Here is a 12,501-nt window from a genome sequence, read left to right as displayed (position 1 = left end):
CTCCTCCATGCCGTGAAACATTTTAACTTGACTTGAACAGCTGATGAATTGCATTATAATTACTTCATTCAACAGTGGTATTGTCAGTAATCGGCTCTAAAAAGGGACTAATTTTGTGGCCCCTGCTGTGAGAACAACTAGCTTCTCAGCTCTTCTAAGAAGTCCATCTTCAAATAGGTTATGCTGACCTCATTCTTTTTACCGCCACGAAAAGCAAGCATTTACCACACATGCTGGCGTATGTCCATTTGGTTTCTTCATCTTAAACACTTTTCCCACTGGAAACTTTCCTCTTGTTTTTCCTGGCTCGTGTCACAAGAAAGCATGTCACGGTTGTGTTAATCTTCATTGATGGTGATTCAAACGTCTGCTTTCATCTCTTGAGATTTGTGGGGTTATTAATATTGCTGCTGTGGTACAAAAACATTCCCAGTTTTACTTCTTGCTTTTTTGCGGTCCTCCAACCACAGTGTGACATTGTGCCATTAAAACCAAACGAGGAAGCTATTTCCTCTACATTTTTGTATTCTTGCAAGGAGACCCTGTGATGCTACTCTTGTATTATTCAGTATGCTGGTCTCAGTCATTCTAATGCCTCCATCTCTTCAGAGTGGCGTGTCTTTTAGCAGAGGCCTTATTAGCGTTTTCATGGAGAGTTTCCCCTTCTGAGTTATTATGCACTGTTCTTCCACACAGCAACGCATCTGCTGAACTTGTTTTTTATTTCTAATTTATTTCTCTACTTCCTTGCTGTCCTTCCATCCGACATTTAAACTGCATTCCCTCCCTTTTCCGACCGTCACTGTTTCTCTAAATTATCCCTATATTTTCTGCTGCCTAAAATCATTCATGTGCTCAGATTTTCTCATTTTAGTCGGGATTCTTTCTTCTTAGCCGTCTTTGCCCGGAGCTAAGTTACCATCCAACTGTCAAACTGATTTTCTTGCAGCACTTGAAATCAAACCCAAACAGAGAAAACATGAATATGTTTCCATAGATGTCTGCACTGAAGCAAGTAACTCATGAACCTTTGTGACTGTAAAGCTTTCATGAAATAAATACAAACATTTTTGCAGAAAAATGTTTTACTTCCTTGGAGGTCTTCTAAGGCAGGGGTCCCCAACCACCAGGCCGCGGACCGGTACCGGTCCATGGATCACTTGGTACTGGGCCGCCAAGCTGCACAGGAAAAAAAAAAAAAATTTTTTTTCATCGACGATCAATTAATTCAGGTCAGGACGCTCGTCCCGGTCACGTGACATGTTTCCCCAGTCCAGCCCGCAAAGCTAGCAAAAAGAATTTATTTTGAAAAATATAAAAAAATTGGCGATTCTCTCCCAATTATACATCCGTCGGTTCAGGTCAAGACGCTCGTCTCGGTCACGTGACATGTCACCTCAGTCGAGCCCGCGAAGCAAGCAAAAATGAGCAAGAAACAGAGATGTTTGGAAAGCTTCTTCGGAAAGGAAAAAAAGCCCAATGAGGAAATGGAAGAAAAGGCTACGACTTTTAAGAAAAGGAATGCTGCATTTAAAAGAACATTTCTGGAGTCCTACTTAAAATATGGATTTATTGCTACAGGTGACTCTGACTGAACCTACTTGCTTTGATTGGTGCCTTGAGATCAAGTACTATATGATACGAATTGCATTGAGTTTTAAAGGCACGAGGGATACTTCTGATTGTTGTCAATTCCACATTGTGCACAAGCATTAACAAAAGCTGCTTCGGTCATGTTACTAGCGCTGGAATTTGTTATTTTACACAGGCATACCCCTCACCACTTTCCTTGTCATCTCCCCATATGGAAAAGTAACTTTTCTCAGTAGAGCCTGCAGGACAGGCTCATTGTTCCTCTTAAAACAGTCAGACAGGAATCACTGTTCTTTACCTACTCACTCAAGTTGTGTCATCATGACCTACAAAAGCGAGCATTTCACAGATGCATGCACGCATGCACGCACACACACACACACGCACACAATAATAGCTTGTACAAACCCACTGCATTTAGTATAAGTGTCTGACCTCCCTATGAACTTTTCTTTTTCCATTTGGGTAACGCATAACCGGACTTTGATGTTTTCGTGATAAATGGTGTAATGTGACATTGAGTCTCCAAAGTCTGACCAAAATCATTGCTCGTTCACCGCCCTTCTCCATGCACGACCCCTTTCAACTATCAGCCATCTGATACATATTAAATATTCAAAAGGGATTTTATTATATGCTAACAGAGGAACTGAACCTTTTGACTCAGAACACAGTTCAGTCAAGTAATTTTTGGATAGCATGGATAGCAATCACATATTAAATGTTTTGTTTCACATTATTACTAGATGCAATTACTTGATAGTTTGGATTGATAAGGCAATGTATACAAATGAAATTCTAATTCAATACATTAGATACAAACAGACATGATATTATTGGAAAGTTGCTTTAATGAATGCAATTGGCAGTGTTCGGAAAAGTCATATCACTAATTTTAAAGGGACAGTGTCCAACAACTTCATACTCCAGGCTGTTAGGATCCTGAACTCTCTTCCCCCTCCACCCTTGGCTGCAGAACGTCCTGGCCTTTTGGGCCACGTTGGCTGCCTTGCAATACTCCTCCTGTACTTTTGCGCTATATTCTGACTGTCTGCTGTATGCACAATTGCTCCATTTTAACCGTGGTGCTCTTATTTATTTATTTATTTATTTATTATTTTTTCATTGCTCTTATTTATTCCTTGTATGTGCCTTCTTGTTTTTACTTTTTGTGTTGTATACTTGAATGGTTTGTTTGTCTGTAGACCAATATCCATCCATCCATCCATCCATCCATCCATCCATCCATCCATCCATCCATCCATCCATCCATCCATCCATCCATCCATCCATCCATCCATCCATCCATCCATCCATCCATCCATCCATCCATCCATCCATCCATTTTCTGAACCGCTTAGTCCCCACGGGTGTCGCGGGTGTGCTGGAGCCTATCCCAGCCGTCATCGGGCAGTAGGCGGGGTACACCCTGAACCGGTTGCCAGCCAATTGCAGGATAATATAATATGTATATATATATATAATATGTAATATGTTTTGTCACCGTGGGATAGTAGCAATTTCGATGTCTTTGTGTGTCTTGACATGTGAAGAAATTGACAATAAAGCAGACTTTGACTTTGATATATATATATAAAATAAAATGAGCCTGACATTTTCAGATTTGGGGTTAAATTCAACACAAACCATGTAGCATGAATAATCAATTCCCAAAAGAAAACCCCATCCTAATCAACTTTTTAAATTGAATTTTTCCCCTGCGTCAGATTAGTGTTTTTATGGCAACATTTAAATTAGACAAACATAGCCAGAAATTAATGATGCTCAGAGCTCCAAGGATTTACAACACTTCATGTGTGCTAAGATACAAAACATAAAAAAAAGGTACGCTGAGCTCCGTGCAATATAATTGATTTTTGTTCATCATTTTGATAGAGACATTGCCACACAAACATGTAGAGATGACGCACTAATCGTCACATACCCAATGTCACTTGCTCACATGAGATGCTACAAGCACATAATGGTATACAATAACAAAGGCAAGCAACAGCTTGTTACCAACGTGGTGCATAAGTAAATTATTTTTATTTGTGTTTACAGTTGGCTACAGTTTTCAAAGGGCATACTTCAGTATGAATCCACACATTATTTACATGCAGTAGTTATGTGACTTAAATGAATAGACAATAATTTCCACGTTGAGTTGGGCTTCTTTTCTCCCTTAATAACACTTTGGTACAATATATTTACATGTATACATACATATGTATAATTATGAAAAATGACAAAGTACTATGCTCTGAAAGAAGCAGTTGAAACATATAAAAGGCAGGGCTCTACCATGCTTGTTGGGTTCATTGATTTGTTGCAAGTGTTTGATTGTATCCATCATTATAAGCTTTTTAATAAGCTAAAGCGTAGAGGTGTACCTAAATGCTTAATACGCATTATAGTCCACTGGTAAACAAACCAGAAAATGCAAGTTAAATGGGGGAGCACATTATCCACCCCTTTTCGGGTGCGTAATGGTGTTAGACAGGGGGGGGATTCTATCCCCTGCCCTCTTTAACTTATACATGGATGGCTTGTCTAAGCAGCTAGGAGGTTGCAAAACAGGCTGCATGATTGGAGACATGTTAATAAACCATTACATGTATGTTGATGACCTTACCATACTTTCACCTTGTAGTAGTGGGTTCCAACAGCTGCTCAATATCTGCTCAAATTACGGTATTGACTTTGACATCAAGTATAATGCCAAGAAGAGTATGGTCTTGATATGTAGAACCAAGTATGATCTGGATCTCAAGTTTCCTGCTTTTTGCCTGTCTGGTAAAACTATGTGTGTGTCTAAAAGTACAAAATATCTTGGGCACATTTTACAGATACCTTAGATGATGATGATATGTCTAGACAGAGGAGAATGCTCTATATTCAAGCAAATATGCTGGTTCGTAAATTTCACCACTGTACTACTGATGTTAAAGTAAACCTGTTTAGAGCTTACTGCACCCCTCTCTACACAGCCCCACTATGCATGAAGTTCAAGAAGGAAAGTTTGCGTAAGTTGAAAGTTGCCTACAATGACTGCCTTAGGACACTGTTGGGCAAGCCGAGGAGCACAACAACCAGTGGGCTCTTCTGTGATCTGGGTCTCACTACATTAAGGCATCAGCGAGTTGAGATTTGTGTCTGAACTGTAAATAAATTGGCCTTATTCAAGCAGTGATGAAGCGGACCTGAGCGATCCTATTAGTACATACAAGAACAAGATACAAGAAAAGCAACAAATACAATTTGAATAAGAAGACAACACATTCACTGTACCATGATAATAAACATGGCTGCGTCCTCAGCAACATACTCAGAGTCAAGGTTTTTATATCACAACCAGGGTCAATTACAATAAAAATGATGAAAACCGTCAATTGAATTTAGTAATAAATTAAATAAAATTACATATAGTATTAATATCAAAATAAATGTAAAGAATAATACCAACAAAGTCAATCAAAAGGCAAACAATAAAAATGAAAAATTAGGTCAGAGTTTTTTTCTTTCCTCAACTCAACCCAACTTTATTTTCTTAGCGCGTATTTATGTAGCACTTGTAACAGTACAGCTGTAACAAAGCGTGGGATGCAAAACAAATAAATAAAAATGTTTCCATAGAAAATTTGTCTTTTAGTAAAATGCTGCTAAGAAACAAAAATATTCCATCACCCACTTTGCTCTGATGTTTCAGTTCACACCTCAATTTGGCGTGAAAATGAACAGTGAAGTTTTACCAGTCTTGTCTTTCCATTTCTGTGATACACACAACCTTTCTTCAAGTCACACTTCAAGGTCAGTTGTTGCATTAAACACTTTCGCTTCAGCGATTTGATTTGTATTGAAAGTGTGACTTGCTAATACAGGATGATGACTTCTTCTCGGTTTTCATTCTCTTATAATCAATGAATCTCTGGTATTAAGGTCAATATACTATGATGATAATAATAATAATAATAATAATAATAATAATAATAATAATAAGAGCTTTTGTGATTTTACCATTTTTCTTACATTGTTCTAGATCTTTTTTCTTCTGCACACATCAACAGAACTCTGTTTTGATTTGAAGCTCAAGGTTGGCCATTACTCAAAGATAGTGCTGCTTGTCTCAATGAGTAGATAAGTTATAATCTGAAATTTGAATCAATGCTCTTATGAGCGTTAGAATGAAAGAGGGCAGATCTAAACTGTTGTGCACCCTCAAAGTAACAAATGACTTGAGCTCTGATGAACTTCGCAGTGCCAAGGCGATTGCAGCTCTCATATATCACAGGCAGTTGCCTTTAATTAAAGGCTAGATTCTTCAGAGAGGCACTTGAATAGCAATGTGTGGCAAGGTGCTGGGTTTGGGCCATGGGCTAATGTTTTTTGGATGTCTTTATGATGTTGTTTGATGACTCCCCCCCCAAAAAAACAACAACAAATGCAAATGTGTCGAATGCAGATTTTTATGCATCAGGCATCACTGCTGTGTCGCCACCAGAGATTTACAATTATTTTACAGTAGAATTCTTTACAATGTATCTTACTATTAAAAGTGATATTCAAAACTTCCGAACACCACATGCGTATTTTCATGACGCTAAAGAATTTATAGGTTAGGGGCGATTTCTCGGGACTGGAAAGAGAGTTGCACCTTTTACTACACCAGCATCAGGGGGTGGGGCTTGCACCCCTACCTATACCCTAAATCAGGGCCGGACTGGGAGATTACCTCAGGCCAGGAGTCAGTTATGTAACCAGGCCACCCTGGCCTTGCCCACACGTGCATGTACACACCCACACTTAAATGCATGGGCACAAGCAAAACGCATTTGTCCGCACACACATGCACACAATCATTCTTTGGGTTTTGTTGTGGGTGGTACCCGAAAAAGAAATCAAAATCTCTGGAATGAGGGCGAGCAAAATAATGAAAAGGCCAGTTTGTGTCCTGAGTTGGCCTTTCCCTTGCACTGCTCCCTGGACTTGTCTTGCCAGTATACCCTGCATCTGCAGGGAGCGTCAGAACAACCAGCATAATAATTATATTATCGACAATAACACAGTTAATCAATATCAAAAGAATGATAAGGTTAATTACATGCTTTTTTCCCCCAAATGTTTCATGCATAGTCATAGCCTATTCAATCCCATGCATTGATAGATGACTGTCTGTTCTTTACCTGTCAGCTGATCTGAGGTAGGCCTACTGTCTGAAGCACCAAAACTGGCAATATTTCCATATATCTATATTGCATAGGAAACATAGACATATATTTTAACATTAATTTATCCAGGGCCAGTTACAAAGTTTAGAGGAATGTGCATGTAAGAAAAAATAACAAATGACTCTTCAACTTACAAAATCAACGAACTAAATCTAACAATAAATCAACAGAGGGACAGCCTTATTACACGGCAGCGGCACATATGCACACAACACATGCAAAATGGCATGCATACACGTGCGGGCACACACAGTTTTTAATGGCACCATGGGGGGGGTCGAATAAATCTAACTTTTCTGCATTTGGCCGCGTCCTCCTCAAGCGCCTTTCTTTTTTTGTCCCTCTCCCTCTCTGCACCGCCTTTCCTCTTCTTTTTACCACGTTCAAAGTCCATTATCCTCACTTGCACCACTCGCTAGCTACACACGCCACAGCAGCCGGCACCTGACATAGTAACACACCTCTTCCTCCACACAGGCAAATACTAGGCCGGCATGTCGGGAATACTCCCGGTTCTCCCTATGGCGTGCCCTAAATTTCCCGCAACAACACGACAAAAGCCATTATCAAACCCGCTCTGAGGGAGTACCCCCGACGCCAAAATTCAGCGCCAAATGAAGGCAGCGAGGCAAAGCCTTCGGGACCCCGCTGCCCGATTTGGGGGAAAACTCGGAGCAGCAAGGCTGGTGTGGGTGCGGCGTCGCGTTGCAGCGGTGCAGAGGTGTTACACTCCAGATCGCAATGCCCTCGATTAAACCTGAGGCACCCGCTTGGAACGTGCTCTCGCTCAAGGAAGACTACAACGTGCCTTGCTTGTCTGCAGAGCTCCGCATGTTGGGCATTGTGGTGGCGGCCCTCTCGGAGGTAAGGCGGCCTCCTTCGGGCAAGACTAGAGTGGGTGGTTAAACCTACTACTGGTCGTGTGTGTGCACGTGTGTCTAAGTTCATTTACATAAAATGTTCCTCAAGACATTGCTAGGAAAAGCCAAACTCCCTCATTTGTGTTGCATGTTGAGTCCATGTGCTTATACCATGTATGTTAATCATTTTTAATTGGGCCTTATGTGTGTGTGTGTGTGTGTGTGTGTGTGTCTCACTTAGTTTGTGTGTAATGAGGTCCCAAAGGACAACCTACACGAATAACCACTAAAGATCGAGCAATAAGATTAAAAATACTGAGGAGGAAACCCTACCATTGGCTTTACCGCAGATCTAGTTATAAAAATGCTGTCCTATTTCTCTTTTGCAAAGATGAAACAAAAAATAAAAATGCATAGAAAAGAACAATCCATCACTCATCTCGATAATGGGGCTATTAATGTTGACCAATATATTTCTTGTGAATTGTTCATTTGCATAAGTGAATAGTGATTCTGGCTTCTGAACAGGCCTTGCCCTTGTAAGATCATCCATTTTAACTTGACACTCACATAAAAAAGGGGTCCCCAACACCCAGTACCAGTCCGGGGGTCACTTGGTACCGGGCCGCCAAGCTGCACAGAAAAAAACTATATATATTTTTTTATCGGCGATCAATTCTCACTTTGTGACGTGACAATGTGAGGACTCGTCATTTGCATGGATTGGTCAGGGCTGGTGTGTACAGAGGAGGAATGAGCAGGAATGCTCCAAGATGAGAGAATGGGGGAAAACACCACTTTAGAGATGTTTTACTGAGGAATTAACATTTCAAAATGGATAACACTCAAAAGAGTTGATTTAGCATGATATGGCACCTTTAAGTCTCATAATGTTATGCATGAGTTTCCATTATTAAGTATTAGTTTATAGTTAGGAGTAATGGTCTCTAATGGGCTTGCATGCCTGCAAATGTGTTTAATGTGGCCTCATGGAGTTGGAAAAATAGATTCATAACACAATAAAAATATGACGTGCCGCTTACTTTGTGTAAGAGCTGGGCTACACTCTGTTTTGATCACCAATCACAGGGCCCATGCAGCCTCAGATAGTGCATTCCTACCTATATTAATTCCCTTGTGCAATGTTGTCCTAATTCGAATGACTGACGGAAAATAAAAAATACAAAAACTGGAGCAAATAATCAGGCATAAAATGAGCTATTTCTATTTACAGTAGGTTGCTTTTTACACTCGTCACTATAATGATCCTTTATTCAATTCACAAGCAAATAATCCTCAACGTGGCTTCATTCCGAGCATGTATAATCAAATTATCACATTATTTGCATTCGGTTCACACATTTATTTCAAAACTGAGAATAGCTACAGAAAAAAAAGAATAAGACATGCTCCCTTGCTGCCACCCACTCACAAATTTTAGGAATGTCTCGAAACACACACACATGCACTCACACCCACACACGCATACACGCATACACGCATACACACACACGCACACACACACTCACAAACACACACACACAGAGCAGGCATCACATTCTGTTACACTTCCACTACATTCGGAGGCTGCTTATCGCTCACTGGGCCATGAACTATTTTGCTGTTCCCAAACAACCCCTGGTAATATGATGAAAGCCTCGTCGAAACTGGGGAAAGCATTCTTGACGATTGCTCATGTAGACTGTGCAAAAACACATAGAAAGAGTCACACCTGTTTAAGTGTGGTCACTAATAAAAGTAAAATGAATTCTGTTAGGATGGTATGAAAATGCAGCAATTAAACAAGCAAATATAGACAGTACATACAGGATATTTGAGTTTTCTTAAGCTGTATGCCATAATCAGCAATATTAAAATAATAAAAGGCTTGCAATATTTCATTTGATTTGTAATGAATCCAGAATGTATGACATTTTTGTTTTTTTAATTGTGTTACAGAAAATAAAGAACTTTATCACAATATTTTAATTTTCTGAGACAGTCCTGTAAGTGGTTCGAATGAATAAACTATGGATGGAGTAGGAAGATATCTATTTTTGATAGGCGTTGATATTACAGCCAATAGCACACACATACAGCAATATCTTTTGTGGTATCACATTTAAAATGTTCTTCTTGGATTGCTTGCAGGTTCCTCATGGCAGTATCTTCTCAGATCAAACCCCTCATTGACACTTCCTGACAATTCCTGAATTCTCTTGCAAAGCATTGTGACACATAAATAATCTGATAATCATCATGTTAAATTTATAGAAGCTGGAAAAATTGTGGGCAGTTTCACTTCCTCTAGATGCAGCAGCAGCTACTTTAGGTTTCAATATGATTCAAGCAAAAACAACTGAAAGCTTGTAGACAAAAGCATGAAGAAATTAGCATCGGTTTTCTTCACTGAAACAAGTCTGTCTTTTAACAGTGTAGTGTTAAGTTCCCTTTCTGGAATGCAAAAGCTTCCCATTGCAGTATATTGACAATACTTTGTACAGGTATGTACTGTACGCAATTGGACATTTTTTTAGGCACTGTTCAGAACTGGCGCGACATGTTGGCGCCTTGGTTAGCACAGTTCAGAAAGTGCGGGTTCGATTCCATCTCTGGCTCTCCCTGTGTGGAGTTTGCATGTTCTCCCCGTGCATGCGTGGGTTTTTTCTGGGCACTCCGGTTTTCTCCCACTTCCCAAAAACATGCATGGTAGGCTGATAGAGCACTCCAAATTGCCCGTAGGTGTAAGTGCAAGTGTGGAAGGGTTGTCTCTATGTACCCTGCGATTGACCGGTAACTCGTTCAACCTGGTAAGCGTTGCCAAAACTCCTTGAGTTGTTAAAACTTTCCACCTTCTTTGTGCTTAGGGTTTGTCCAAACATGCTTGGCCAGCATCTGTGTGGACAACTTTGTAAGACAAAGAGATAAGATCTCTCTGCACTGTCTAAACCAGCTTGCAGAGGCGACCCCAAAACCTGTTCACACTCAACCCCATCCTGCTTACTCACAATAAAAAGGCTCTTGCAAGACGGAAAAGTGGGAGTAGCTTTGAGACACATATATGTGTTTCATAAATTGCGATGGCCCTCCCCGTTTGCAAACGTAAAACGGCCAATCTGTCTCTGGTGGCTCTTAATGGCTGCAGAAATCTCTATCAAGAACAACAGTAACAAGTGGGATAATGCTGTATAGTCCTGTAAATAAAACAAGGTTTGTACTAACCTACTACTGATCATATTTTACCAGACGTCTAGTGTTTTACTCAAGGAGTGAGTGACAGGAGACTGGATTAAGTGGTTCGGTTCCATACATTATAACAAACTTGACATACAACCATAGACATACAGACAACAATGAATGGCCATTCAATTGCAGGAAGTGCTTTTGTTTTTCAAAAAAATCAATGCTGTATAAGGTAACGCCAGAGAGTTCAATTCACAAAAGAATCACGAAGCAGATAACTTCAACGATGCAAATGAATACTTGCCCCAGTCCGTACGCAGTTCATTGCACATTCGACTTTGAGTGTGACCAGTTAAGATGAGGGGGGAACAAAGTGTACTTGAGTGTCGGTGAGCTGTGATGAGTTGGAAATATATATGGAAAGGGGGAGAAAGTTTTTACGAGCGACAAGGCGCCCCCTACCGTTTCAGTAGGGAAGCAGTAATTCTTGCAACTCTGCGACCTTCAAAAAATCGGATGCTTTTCTTTCGGCTCGAGGCCAGCTCTTCTCCTTGTGCTGGTACCCTGGCGTTGGTGGAGAGGCTTGCGTGTCTCAGTGACCTCTGAAACCTATACGGCGGGGAGTGATGGGAAAATGAAGTTTCATGAACCAGTTGTTGCATTCTTTGGCTTCTCTAGATGGCAATGTTGGTTTAAAGTGAGGGTTTTAAGAAATGGCAAGTTGATTGCCAAGGAAGCCTCATGTGCCCATCACTACAAGACGGGTCAGCGAATGGAACAGGCTGGCAACGGGAGTCAGATGGATCGAGCGCAGCGAGCATATGGGTAGCATCATGGGACAGACTGATAAAGGAGTAATGGCAGGGTTTAAATAGGGAGACTAAAAGGTGTGGGTAATCTGGATGATTGGTGGGGTGTGGCAGTGAGCGTGTGACAGGCGGGGTTACTGGATGATTGGCGGACAGGTGTGACCATGACAGTTTTGTACTTGGATTTCTATAACTACAAGTGTTTTTTTTTTATCGCAGTAGAATACAAAGGTATTTTTAATAGCTGTGTTCCTCTGCTTTCTTGGCTGTTTTTCTCAGAATTCTCACCTCCATGAAGCCACATCGCCAAAATAAGAACTCCAATTATAAATCTGATTAAAAGGTCCACTGCCACGCTTATCTCCTATTGCTACACTCAAATCTTGTTCATCTTCTTATTCATCAAGTGTCCTTTTTGCAATATGCAAGGGCTTTCTGCCATATGTCATCTTCTTATCAGCCCCCCTGCTTTTCTGACCTTTCTCCTTCAATGTCAGTTATCACCTCATCTTCAAACCTTGACAGGGCAAACATTTGCCTTCTGTTACACACCATTCACCTGTCAAGGCTTTTTTGTCATCTTTCCGCCCCACTGTGTGAGCCTAATAATCAGGCTGAGGTTTCCACTCATCTAAAACTGACTTCAAGGGTAGGTAATCATACAGGGCACACATTGAGTTGTTACTAAGACTAAAATAAAGACACTAAAGGGTTTATTCTCTAAGGAAAAAGTCATTTGTGCTGAGTGGTGGAGCACTGTGTTTGAAAGTAACTACATGGAATTAAAGTTTACACTATCATATTTACATTTTACAGTTTTCATAAATC

The 12,501-nt window shown here is 40.5% G+C and overlaps 1 long non-coding RNA gene across 1 annotated transcript; it reads right to left on the bottom strand.

Moving 5' to 3' along the window:
• Window positions 1-5,617: 5,617 nt before the first annotated feature.
• Window positions 5,618-11,699, bottom strand: LOC148404059 (uncharacterized). Its single transcript, XR_015860646.1, has 3 exons — window positions 11,327-11,699; window positions 6,777-6,840; window positions 5,618-6,603 (listed from the first exon to the last, which is right to left on the bottom strand). It is a non-coding gene; the product is annotated as an uncharacterized LOC148404059 (long non-coding RNA).
• Between the last annotated feature and the right edge of the window lie 802 nt (window positions 11,700-12,501).

The sequence above is a fragment of the Syngnathus floridae genome, chromosome 1, assembly GCF_059516105.1.
Source record: "Syngnathus floridae isolate MCC-2025c chromosome 1, RoL_Sflo_1.0, whole genome shotgun sequence".
Classification (NCBI taxonomy): domain Eukaryota; kingdom Metazoa; phylum Chordata; class Actinopteri; order Syngnathiformes; family Syngnathidae; genus Syngnathus; species Syngnathus floridae.
Note: the sequence above shows the minus strand (reverse complement) of the source record. Positions and strands in the feature narration are given on the sequence as shown.